The sequence below is a fragment of the Elephantulus edwardii genome, unplaced genomic scaffold, assembly GCF_000299155.1.
Source record: "Elephantulus edwardii isolate Elephantulus edwardi_28Jun2011 unplaced genomic scaffold, EleEdw1.0 scaffold00458, whole genome shotgun sequence".
In the NCBI taxonomy this organism is placed as follows: domain Eukaryota; kingdom Metazoa; phylum Chordata; class Mammalia; order Macroscelidea; family Macroscelididae; genus Elephantulus; species Elephantulus edwardii.
This window is the reverse complement of record NW_006400208.1, coordinates 167,884-180,126: the sequence shown is the minus strand read 5'-3', so window position 1 is coordinate 180,126 and position 12,243 is coordinate 167,884.

Sequence of the window (12,243 nt, the reverse complement as noted above, 5' to 3'; positions counted from 1 at the left end):
TCGATCTATCTCCGACTGTAAAAGTTGTTAGAAATCATCTATTTCTTCTTCTTTGGCTCTGGTTTTTGGTGCATGTATCTGAATGATAGTGGTATTCACTGGGCTTCCTTTTAAGCGTATGGATATAATCCTGTCACTCACGATGTTGTACTTCAAGATGGATCTAGTGTTAATAAATTCTTTTTGGTACAGTGACTCTGTAAAGACTCCGTCTTCTTTTGATGTTTCCTGGATCATTCCATTCTTTAATATTATGACTTGAAACTTAAATTTGTTTTTCAGTACTCTCATCTTGAGGAGTGGCATCCACTTCCTAACCAACATGCCTCTGGAATCTATGAGCTCTATGAACTTTGATAAACGATCATAGTTATGGAAATGCTTTCTTATGGATGTCAGTTGCTTGGTATATTTCGTCTGTCTTTTGGTTTTTAGTCTTTTTCCTTGTTTCCTAAATGTGTCTCTTGGAAAAAAAAATTCTTTTTATTCCCATTCATTTATTGTTGCATTTTTTTCCCTGCCTGCCCCTCCCCTCCAGTTCGTTCTTCTCTTTGAAAAGTAAAAGAAAAATTCTTTCGTTGTTATGCAATACCTCCTCTCAAGTCCACTCCATTATGCAGCCTTCATTCTGGATATATGTCATGACAATAATATCTAATCATAATATATACCCTTTAAACAGTTCTCTCTCTCATCTGTTTCAATGCAGTGTACGTATTTTATCCCATCGTTCTCAGTCTCCCCCGCCCCCATGTCAGTCCCAATTTACAACTGTGGCACTACAAAGTATTTGTCCTTTCAATTGGGTTGTTTATCTTGTTGTGGTGCTCCTATTTTATAAATTCTAGCTATCAGTCCCTTATCTGACAAGTCATTACCAAATACTTTTTCCGCAGTCTGTGGCTTCCCTTATTACCGGATTGGAGAAGTTTTTGGATATGTGTAGGGATTTGATTCTCAGAAGGTCCCATTATCTATTTTACCTTCTCCTGGTTGTAGATTTTTCAGGATGCTTGGAAGACTGTTGATGTGGTGGATTAGGACTACTAAAGTTCTTCCAAGCTTTTCTTTAATGAAGTTTATAGTCCTTGGTTTTAGTCCTAGGTCCATGATCAACCTTGAGTAGGTTTTTGTATATGAAGTGAGGTGTGGGTCTTACTTGAGTCTTTTGCAGATATTTTTCCAATTTTGCCAACACCATTTGTTTAAAAGGCTGTTGTTTCCCCACTTAACTGATTTCATCTTCTTGTCAAAAATCAGTTGACCATAGGTAGATGGACTGATTTCCGGGTTCTCAATTATATTCCATTGATCTATGTGTCTGTCATTGTACCAGTACCATGATGTCTTAACCACCACAGCAGTGTAGTAGGATTTGAAATCAGGGAGTGATATGCCTCCTACCTTGTTTCTATTTTTAAGGAGTGCTCTGCTTATTCGGGGCTTCTTTCCATTTCAAATGAAACTGGAGATTACCTTTTCTATCTCATTGAAGAATGGGATTGGTATTTTTATTGGGATTGTGTTGAACGTGTAAATTACCTTTGGTAGTATTGCCATTTTCACAATATTGAGTTTTTCTATCCATGAGCAAGGGTTATTCTACTTCTCCAGGTCTCCTTTTGTTTCTTGTAGTAGTGTTTTGTAATTTTCTTTGAATTAGGTACTTTGTGTTTCTGGTTACATTTACTCCCAAGCATTTAATCTTGTGATTAGCTATTGTGAAGCATATTGTTTTTCTCAGCTCCAGCTCTGTATTCTCTTTGTCACTGTAGAGAAATCCAACCGGTTTTTGTATGTTGATCTTATATCCTACCACTTTTTATGTCCAGTAGTTTTCTTGCTGGGTCTTCAGGGTTTTCTAAGTATACTATCATATCATCTGCATAGAGAGATGATTTTACCCCCTCTTTGCCAGTTTTGATACCTCCTATATCCTTCTCTTGTCTTATTTCTATAGCTAAGACTTCTAATCCAATATTGAGTAAGGGAGGTGAGAGGACACCACCAAAATAGAAAACTATAGGCCAATATCTTTTACATGTATCTCTTGAAGTAACATATTTATGAACTTTGGTTTTTATCTATTCTGATACTCTTTTTCTCTTAATTGTTGCATTTAAGCCATTCAAATTGAGTGTGATTATTAATAGGCCAGGTTTTACTAATGTCATTTTGTTGCATTTCTTTTTCTGCTTTTGCTGGTTACTTCAGTCCATTCAATTTCCTATTGTTGTCTCTGTGTGAAGGATTTCTTATGAATTTTTTTATGAATTCCCTAAGTTCCTGCTTTTCTGCAAACACCTAATTTCTCCTTCATATTTTATAGACAACTTTGCTGAGCACAGGATCCTATGCTAGCAATTGTTTTCTTTCAGCCTTTTGTATATATCATCCAATTATCTTCTTTCTCACGTTGTGTTTTCTGAGAAGTCAGAGCTTAATCTAATTGGTTCTCTTTTTAGGAGAGTCTTTCTTTTTCTCTTATATCATTTAGTATTCTATCCTTGTCTTTGACTTTGGAGAATTTGACTATGATATGTCTTGGTATTTTTCTTTTGGGATCTAGTCTGTTTGAAGTTTGCTGGACTTCTTTAATGTGTACTTCCTAATTTTTTATGATGCTTGGAAAGTTTTCTTCTAGTATCTCTTCCAAAATATTCTCAGTACTTTCTACAATCCCTCTCCTTGTTTCAGAATCCCAATTGCTCATATTTTGTTCCATTTTTTTTTCATCCCACAAGATTCTAACATTTTCTTTATGTTCCTTCAGCCTTCTATTTGTTTTTACTTCTGGTACGTTCTCATGTAGTTTCTTGTCATTTATCTTACTAATGATCTATCATTAGTTTATCTCTTCTATTCTGCTGTTATGTGCCCTCAACATGTTGAAAATGTCTTTGTTGTTGGTGTTAATATTCTGGATTGTATTTCTATGTTTCTTGATTGCTTTAGTATTGTGTTGCTTGTATTGTCTCTGTTTTGTAATTTTTTTAAAAAGAATTCCTATTGTTCTTTATTTATGGTTACAACTCTTTCCCCCCTCATTTAAAACTTCTTCAGTAGCAGTTTATGTAGAAGAAATATAACACATTGGTGTTGTTTATTGTGCCTTCTTGTCTCTGGGGCAGTCATGGTGTCTAAGATCTGGTCTACTTTTTTTAAATTTAAATCAAGTTTTTATCTTATACTAGTTTACTTCCAAAGTTCATATACATTGTTTTTCACACTGGATTTTTCTCGTTTCTTTTATTCACTCTTCCCTCCACCCATCAAATTTTGTGAGCCTATGATTAACCACCCCACCCACTTCCTCACCTCACTGGTTCTCCCCACCACCCTTTGGATCCTCATACATGTTCTACATGTATGAGACAGAGTTAGTTCACTTAGCATAATGCTCTCCAGTCCATCCCAGGTTAGGTAGTGATTTATAGGATTCTGTGTAATATTCCATCATGTGAATGTATCACAATTTCTCAAACCACTCCATTGTGGTTAGACATTTGGGCTGCTTCCATGTTATTGTGATGGGGAATAGCATTGCTATGAACTGTGGTGTACAAGTCTCCATTTCTGCCTCAATTCTCATTCTCTCTGAGTATATTCCAAGCAGTGGGATAGCTGAGTCATATGGAATGTCCATGTTCAGCTTTTGGAGGAAATGTCAAACTACCTTCTAGAGTGGTTGTACCATTTTACAATCCCACCAACAATGTATGAGTTCCTATCTTGCCACATTCTCTCCAACATTTATAACTTGATGTCCTGTTAAACTTTGCCCATTCTGCTGGAATGAGATGGTATCTCATTGTGGTTTTCATTTTCATTTTTCTTATTGCCAGTTATTCTTGAACATTTCTTCATATGTTGGCCATCCAAATATCTCACTCTGTGAAATGTCTTCCCATGTCTTTTGCCCATTTTGTAATTGTATTATCAGTCTTTTGCTTGTGCAGGCCTATAGGATACTGTAAATTTTTTTTCTTGCAAGTTTTTTTTTTTAATTTTATTCTGATTTATTTACAAAATTTGAATACATTGTTTTTCACAAAAGATCCTTCCCATTTCCTTCACTCCACCCATCCATAGTGTTGTGCAGCCCTATGATTAACACCCTACCCCCCATGCTCACCCTTTTATTTCCACCCTCCCACCTTGGATCCTCATACTCATTCTACAATAATGGTTTTATACAGTATTTATCCTTGAGGAACTGAGTTATTTCACTCAGCATAGTGCTCTCCAGTCCCTCCCAAGTTAGGTAGTAATCTACAAAATGATTGTCCCTGTATGCTCTATAGTATTTCATTGTGTGAATGTACCACAAGTCTCAATCCATTTGCTTGTGGTTGGACATCTGGGCTGTTTCCATGTTCTTGTGATGGTGAATAATACTGCTATGAACATTGGTGTACAAGTTTTCATTTGAGCGTCAGTTCTCATTTTCTTGAGGTATGTTCCAAGCAATGGAGTAGCTGGGTCATATGGAATTTCTATGTTCAGCTTTTTGAGGAAGTGCCAAACTGCCTTCCAAAGCAGTTGTACAATCCCACTAACAATTTAAAAGCATTCCTATCTGACATCCATGCTTATTGCAGCTTTGTTTACAATAGCAAAGAGTTGGAAACAACCTAAGTACCCATCAACAAATAGATAGAGAAGCTCTGGTATATTCACACAATGGAATACTATGCTGCATTGAAAAACAAGTAACTGATGCAATATCATTCAAAATGGGTGACCCTGAAGAACATTATGCTGAGTGAAATATCTCAGTCACAAAAGGACAAATATTGCATAGTGCCACTATTGTAGAATGGGACTGACATCAGGGTTGGGATGAGACTGAGAAAAATTGGATAAATTATGTATACAGCATTGAAACAAATGAGGGAGAGAACAGTTTAAAAGCCATATATGATTGTATTATGTTTGTGTGTATGTATTATGATTGTATTATGGTTACGACAAGAGTCCAGAATGAAGGTTGTATAGTGGAGTGTACCTGGGGTGGGTGGGGGGATTGCGTACTAAGGAAGGAATTTTTCTTTTATTTTCAAGGAGAGGCGTGAACTAGGGGGGAGGGGTGGAAGGGAGAAAAGTACAACAATGAATGAATAGAAATCCAAAATATCTGTAAATGTTCATTAAAATAAAATTTAAAAAAGAGTTCCTATCTCACCACATCCTCTCCAACATTTATTACTTGCTGTCCTGTTAAACTTTGCCACTGCTACTGGACAGAGATGGTATCTCATTGTGGTTTTGGCTTGCATCTCTCTTATTGCTAATGATTTGGAGCATTTCTTCATATGTCTGCTGGCCATTTATATATCTTCCTCAGTGAAAATTCTTTCCATGTCTTTTGCTCATTTTTAAAATTGGGTTATCAGTCTTTCTCTTGTGGAGGCCAAGGAGTTTTCTATAAACTTTTCTTATGAGAGTCCTGTCTGAGAGTTATTGTCAAATGTTTGTTCCCAGTCATTAGGCTTTCTTTTCATCCTGGTGGGAAAAGTTTTTGAGGAACACAAGGATTTAATCTTCAGAAGATTCCATTCATCAATTTTATACTGTTCAGATTATACATTTGGGTCTGTTTTTGGCAGTCTCATTGTACTGTAGACTAGGGCTTATAAGCTTGATCCCAGTTTGTCTCTTAAGAACATTATGGTTTTGGACTTTACTCCCAGGTGTCTGATCCACCTTGTATATGGTATGTCTGATCCACTTTTGTATATGGTATGAGATGTGGATTCTGTTCAACTTTCTGCAGGTAGCGGTCCAGTTTTGCCAGCACCATTTGTTGAAGAGGTTGTCATTTTCCCATTTGATAGGTTTTATTTCCTTGTCAAATGAAATTTTTGTCTGAAATGGTATTGCCAAATGTTTTTTTCCAGTCACTAGGTTTTCTTTTCACTCTGTTGGGAAAAGTTTCTGTTATACACAGGAATTTAACCTATAGAATGTCCTATTCATCAATTTCATCCTCTCCAGACTGTGCGTTTCTGGATTTAATTGGCAGTCTTTTCATACCATATACGAGGCTGTCTAAGCTTTTTTTTTTTTTTTTTTTTTGAGGCTGTCTAAGCTTGATCCCAGTTCGTCTCTGATGAACTTTATGGTTTTGGGCTTTATTCCCAGTTATGACACATCTTGAGTTGATTTTTGTGTCTGGTGTGAGATGTGAATCCTGTTTCAGCTTTCTACAGGTAGCAGTCCAGTTTGTCAACATCATCTGTTGAAAAGGATGTCATTTTCCCATTTTATAGGTTTTATTTCCTTGTTCATTATCAGTTTACCATGAGTAGCTAGGTCCATATTTGCATTGTCGATTCTGTTCAATTGGTCTATGTGCCTGTCGTTGTACCAGTACCATGCTGTTTTGGTTACTACGGCTGTGTAATAGGTTTTGAGGTCATGGAATGCTATACCTACCACTTCATTTTTGTTTTCCTAAGCGTTTTACTTATTTGGGGTCTCTTTCCTCTCCAAACAAACTTGACAGTTTCCCTTTTGATCTCCTTGAAAAGTGAATTTGGACTCTGGATTGGGATTGCATTGAACATGAAGATTTCTTTTGGTAAGATTGTAGTTTTCACAGTATTGAGTTTTACTGTACGTGAATAGGGCACATTTTTCCACTCATTTAGGTCTTTGTGCCTCTCAGAAGTGTTCTGCACTTTTCATCTTATGGATCTTTTGTGTCCTGCTTAGGTTCACACCCAAGTATCTCAAACAGACTCTGAATATTGCTCTAGAGCACCGAGAAGCCAAAGTGAGAAGAAATCAAGAAGTTAAGGAGCTGAATAGAGGATTTCAAAGGATAGCACTGAAAGATAAAGCATATTATAATGAAATGTGCAAAGAGCTAGAGGCATAAACCCAAAAGGACTGAATTCACTTGGCATTAAAAATGCTGAAGGAAGTAAAGAACAAATTCAGGCCTCCAGTTGCAGTACTTACTGATGCTACAGGTAGAATATTGAATGATCCAGAAAGTATTAAAAGAAGATGGAAGGAGTATACAGAGTCACTGTACCAAAAAAGAATTCATTGACACAGAAGAATTTCCAGAAACAACATATAATAAAAAGGCAATTGTGATGAAGGAGGATGTTCAGACTGCTCAGAAGAACTTGGCAAAAAAAAAATAAAGCATCAGGAACTGATGGACTATCAACTGACATATTTCAAGAAACAGATGCTGTCCTGAACATGCTTACCAAGTTGTGCCAGGAAATCTGGAGGAGAACTACCTGGCCAACTGACTCTAAGAGATCCATATTTATTCCCATTCCAAAAACGGGTGACCCAACACAGTGTAAAATTTATCATACAATGTCACTAGTATCACACACAAGCTAAAAATCCTGCTGAAAATTATCCAAAAACTACTGGAACAGTACATTGATGGAGAACTACCAAATATACAAGGTGAGTTTAAATGAGGTTGTGGCACTAGAGATTATTGTCAATGTCAGATGGATCTTGGCAGACACAAAGAGTACCAGAGTGATATTGCTGTCTGCATTTCATTGACTATGCAAAGGCATTTGATTATGTGGATCACAAGAAATTGTGGGTAACTTTGAGAATAATGGAAATCACAGAATACCTGATTGTGCTCATGTGAAACTTATATTTGGACCAAGAAGCAGTCATGAGAATGGAGTAAGGAAACACTGCATGGTTTAAAATTAGGAAAAGAATGCATCAGGAATACGTTCTGTCTTTACACCTTTTCAATCTATATATGGAAGAGGCTGGGCTTTATAAGGAAGAATGAGGCATCAGAATTGGAGGAAGACTCATCAACAAACTGCATTATGCAGATGAAACAACCTTGCTTGCTGAAACTGAGGAGGACCTGAAGCATTTGCTGCAGAATGTCAAGGACTGTAGTCTTCAATATGGATTGAAGCTCAGCATCAAGAAGGCAAAGACTTTCATCACGTGTCCAACTGGCAACACCATGAAGGATTCATAAGAGTTTGAAATAGTTAACCATTTCAACTTGCTAGATTCCACAGTCAATACTCTTGGCACCATCATTGGAAAAATTTGCTATCAGGGACCTCTCCAAAGTGCTAAAGACAAACGATGTCAGTCCTAAAATTAAGATGTGCCTGCTCCAGGCCATGTTCTTCACAATTACTTGCTACACATCAGAAAGCTGGACAATGGCTAAGGATGACAGAAGGATTGATACTTTTGAGTTGTGTTTCTGGAGAAGAATATGGAACATTCCATGGATTGCCAAGAGAACAAACAGGTTTGTCCTAGAGAGGATGAAACCAAGTTGCTTCTTTAAGGTGAGGATTATGAAACTTCATGTCATATATTTTGGTCATATTTCCAGGAGAGATCACTCCTTAGAGAAGGACATCATGTTTGGAAGGGTCAAGTAAGTATAAGAGAGAAAGACTATGGTGGAGATGAACTGACACAGTAACTGGGGTAATGGGGATTAGATGTGTCTGAGACAGTGAGATTGACTCAAGATAGGGCAGGATTCACAGCTATTGTACAGAGTCTCTCTGAATCACAAGAGACTCAACAACAGCAAAATCCCCCCAAAAAACTAAGCTGTGATTTTCCAAGAAAAGAATATAATAGGCATGGATTTTTACTGCTTTAAATAGAGTTGGCTTGTAGAAGATTTACTACTATCTCTTCCTAGAGACACACCATAGACTTTTTTGACTTTCAAAATATGTTGTTGATAATATGATTAACTTCCTTTTTTTTTTTCAGAGCTTTCTCATTGCTACACATTTCTGAGATGATCTGGAGCCATATTAGGAAAAAGTTACACCCACAAATTTCCCTCTACTCAATAAACAATTCATATTATACTCATTAAATATTAAGTTCCAGAGAGCTATTTCAGTGACATCCACTGACTCAACATTTTTCAAGACAGTTCTGCCTCATTCAGCATTCTCTGGGTTTTTTCTGACTAAATGTCAAGATCTTTTTTTAAAGGCATTCTTGCTGAAGCCTCTTGTTGTTTGTCATCCTTTCTAAGCCCACAGGTGGTGGTAAAATAAGGCTCACTCTTCGATAGCTTCAATTGAATCTCATATATTAAGATTTAATTTCCATTCAATTTTCTAAAGTCCATGACAGAAAACCAGATTATGTTCTCACTTGGCTAGCAGATTTGACTTCTGTCTCTCTACTGTAAAGTGAGATGACATAAGTCTGTAAAGCCTGAATGAAAGCCTTTTTCGCTTTGCTAACAATTTCTTAGAGGATATATCTGGAAGGTTTGCTTTCAAAATTGTGTCAATTCTGATTTGTAGAATTAATTAATCAGAAATCAGGAGGTCTCATGACTTAGTGGGAAGGCTTACATCTACTAGCTGCTTTGCAGGAGAAAGAGTGGCAGTCTCTTCTAGTGGGATTTACACACTATGAAAACCTAGAGGATCAGCTATGAGTCCCTTCTGACCCTACATAACAACAACAATAACAAGTCATCAGCGGAGTCTTTTCAAGGAAGCATGTACAAGTTTAGTTTGATTACTCTATCTTTTAACAAGAATAAACATGTCTTTGAGCATCATCAACCTTTACATTTTCCCCTATCTAAAGGAAAAAGGGTTGTTGTTGATGATGATGATTGCCTTCAAGTGGAGCATGACTCATAGCAACCCTATGAACAAAAGGCCTGAAGACCCTCTACAACTATCAATATTTATCAAAGTTCATAGAGTTTCCAGAGGCATGTTATCTAGGAAGTGGAGGCCACACCTGCTAAATTTGATGCCTTTTTTATGGATAGGTGTGTAGTTTTCTTTCAGAAAGCTTTCAAATAAAATTTGTTCCAGGATTGATCTGAATATTTAGTGTGCATAGAAAAATTGCCTTAGGCAAATCTGCTGTCAGGAACCTTTCCAGAGTACTGAGGAGACTAAGGTGCACTTGACCTAGGTTATGGTCTTTGCAATTACTTGCTATGTATCAGAGAGCTGGACAATGGCTAAGGATGGCAGACAAAGAACTGATGCCTTTGAGTTGTGGTGTGGAGAAGAGTCTTAAATATACCATGGACTGCCAAGAAAACAAATAGATCTATTTTGAAGAGAGTTAAACCAAGTTTCTCATTGGAGGCTAGGATTTTGAAGCTCCATCTCATATACTCTGGGCTTGTGGGCTGGAGGGACTTAGAGAAGGATCTCGTGCTTTGAGGAGCGGAGGGATAGCACAGGAGAGGATGACCTCAGATGAGATGGATTGACACAGTAAATAAGGAAATGGAGGTAGATGTGTCAGAGTCAGTGAGACTGGCTCAGGACAGGGCAGGCTGAGAGCTGCTGTACACTATGAGTCACAGGTGACTCAATGGCACATAGCAACAACAGCAGTTTTTTTTAGAAAAGTTTCAGGCTTTTAAAAAGAGATATTAAGCTATTTAAATCCTTTATGTAAATGTAAATTAGTCACCCAGAATGCTAATTTCCCTTAGGAGAATATTTATATGTGTTATTCATACTAAGTATTCTATGCCAGATCAATCCTGGAGCAAATTTTATTTTACAAATATTTGCAAAGTTTGTTAACACTTTATTTATAATATGGAGCTCTGGCAGCTTAATCCCTAGGGAGTTTTGCACCTAATCTGATGGACTACCCTCTGTGGTCGCAAACTTTACGCATGAGTCTAAATTTCTGGTTCTCTGTCAATAGGTACAAATGAAACCAGCCATTTTTAACTAAAGGTCCAGTTATTCTGAACAGAAGTAAGAAAATGCCTTTTATAGGTAACTGCATGTTTTATTTCTTACATAGCTATAATAATAATGTATGCAGAAATTAGCATGACTTTACTCTCATATTAAAGATATCTACAATGTGCTTCTTTCATTTGTATGCAAACATACAGCATCACTACTGGCCACATATGTTCCATATATCATTACATTATATTAACACCACGACAATTACTCCAATTTTCTCTTAGAACTTGGAGCTATGTAAAACATTCATAGACTAGATTAGAATGTTCTTGTTCTGAACCTTATACTATTCTGAGCCAACTTCACCCTCTCAGTCACAGCTGACCCCACTGCCCTATTCACTATATCATTCTATCTTATTCAGAATCTCCCTCTCTCTAACTGATTTCTACCCTTCCAAGTATAATGTCCTTTTCCAAGGACTGGCCATACCTAACAATATGCCAAAAGTATGTGAGATGGAGTTTCAAAACCATTGACTCCAAAGAGAAACCTTTTTTCCATGAAATGTTCCGTAATCTTCTCCAGCACCACAACTCAAAGGCATAAATTATTCTTCTGTCATCCTTAGCCATTGTCCAGCCCGAAAGGGCATAACCAACAATTGAGAAGACTATGACTTGGATCAGAAACACCTTAATTTTTAGAATGATATATTGATGCCTTTGAAGAGTGCTTTATATACCATGGACTGCTAAGAGAATGAATAGGTTTGTCCTGGAGAGAGTTAAACTCAGCTGCTCCTTGGAGGCAAGGATTCTGAAGCTTCATCTAACATACTTTGGACATGTTGCAAGGAGGGATCAGACCTTGAAGAAGGACGTCATGCTTGAGAGGGTGTAGGGACAGCACAGGAGAGGAAGACCCTCGATGAGATGGATTGATTCAGTGCCTGGGGTAACAGGGGGAGGTGTGTCAGAGACAATAGATTGGCACAGGGTAGAGAAGAGTTTAGGGATGTTGTACATAGGGTCACAGGCAACTTGATGACACATAACAATAACGACAATGACAACAACAGCAATTTGCTCTTTTACATAGCACACTCCAATATGGTGTATCTTACCTCTAAAACATCCAAAGTCAGGCCCTGTTTATTGCTGTTGTTGTTAGTACCTTCAAGTAGATTTTGACTCATAGTAACCCTATGAACAGCAGATGAATCTTGACCTGTCCTAGGCCATCCTCACTGTCCCTGATATATTTGAGCCCATTGCTACAATCACAGTGTCAGTCCATCTTATTATTACTCTTTTTTGTTGACCTTTTACTTTTCCAAGCATGATGTTCTTTTCCAAGGACTAATCTCTCCTAACCTGTCTAAAGTGAAATGTTTTCTTTCCTCAAGCCACGGGTGGCAATACTTAAAGATAGTTTGGGTAGAATGTTGAATGATCCAGGATGTATAAAAAGAAGATGGAAGGAGTACACAGAGTCATTGTATCAGAAGGAATTGACTGACACAGAGGAATTTCATGAAATAACACATGAGCAAGAA